The sequence below is a fragment of the Aplysia californica genome, unplaced genomic scaffold, assembly GCF_000002075.1.
Source record: "Aplysia californica isolate F4 #8 unplaced genomic scaffold, AplCal3.0 scaffold00060, whole genome shotgun sequence".
NCBI classification, from domain to species: domain Eukaryota; kingdom Metazoa; phylum Mollusca; class Gastropoda; order Aplysiida; family Aplysiidae; genus Aplysia; species Aplysia californica.
The window spans coordinates 1,638,006-1,639,166 of record NW_004797330.1 but is presented as its reverse complement, the minus strand read 5'-3'; the positions used below and the strand labels follow the sequence as shown (position 1 = coordinate 1,639,166).

Here is a 1,161-nt window from a genome sequence, read left to right as displayed (position 1 = left end):
TGTGTGTGTGTGTGTGTCTGTTTATATCAAATCTAAATATATCTCCCTCCATATCTCTCTCTCTCCCTCTCTCCCTCCCTCTCTCTTACTCCCTCTCTCGCCAAATCTTAGAACAAAGGATGTCCTGTGTGCCCTCTTAATCCATGTATGAGTGTGTGGGACATTTATAGCTATCTGTCTCCTTATGTCCGTGGCAGTCTACAAATCGTGTTCTTCCTGTGAACTACATGTCCTAACCTCCCTACGACACGCGCTTGTTTCATTCTCCACAATTCACCCTCTGAAAGTGCTAGGTCAAAGGTGAATGAATGAATTTATAGGTCGGAAGTGAGGGAGGGAGGAGATAGAATAGAAAGGCGTGGGTGGAGATAGGGAAGGGTGGGTGGTGGAGATGGTTGGGGGGGGGGGGTGTACTTACATTTGGTTGGCCCGGACCACTGCCATAGCGGAATTGATTGCAAAGCGCTAAAAAAGTTTCTTAAGACTATAGTCTGTTTAAAAGAGACAAACTCTTCCAGCCCCAGCCATTTTTGTTCACTCCCTAACCCCAGTCATAGCCAATACAGCAGTAGTATTTCCGAAAAAGAGGCATGCATTCTAAAAAGTGATGTAGTATCTTTGTAATGATTTTTTGATAATAACATATTATTACAACAGTGTTTAAAGGTAAATGAACAAATATTATGAAAATTGAAGTTTCATTAGGTTCACATAATAATAGTTCGAAAATTGCGCAAATTCGGTAATCCCCCCCTCCCCCGCCCCCCTCCCTTCCTATTCGAAACTGAGAATATACGCTCTTGGGATGGTGGGAGGTACAAGTGCTGCTGAAAATGCACACGCAAGGGGCTGGAAGGGTTCTTTCTTTTTTTTTTCAAAATATCAGAGAAAATCAAACTTACTTTGATTGAAACTACAGATATTTCGATTCATCCCGTTGCGTGTTAAACGATCTCAGAGCTCAGAGCTTATGCTTGTATGGGATAGAGTGCTATGTAAATATGATCTAGTGGTAGTAGTAGTAGTAGTATTGTTGGTGTTGTTGTTGTTGTTGTTGCTGCTGTTGTTGTTATTGTTGTTATTATTATTATCATTATTATTGTTGTTATTATTATTAATATTATTATCATTATTATTATTATTATCATTATTATTATTATT

At 39.4% G+C, this 1,161-nt stretch overlaps 1 protein-coding gene across 1 annotated transcript in view; it reads left to right on the top strand.

Annotated features, from left to right (window-relative positions):
- The window catches only part of LOC101859083 (filamin-C), a gene marked incomplete at its 3' end in the record, with an annotated part of 63,385 nt that overhangs the window by 59,183 nt on the left and 3,041 nt on the right, over positions 1–1,161 (top strand).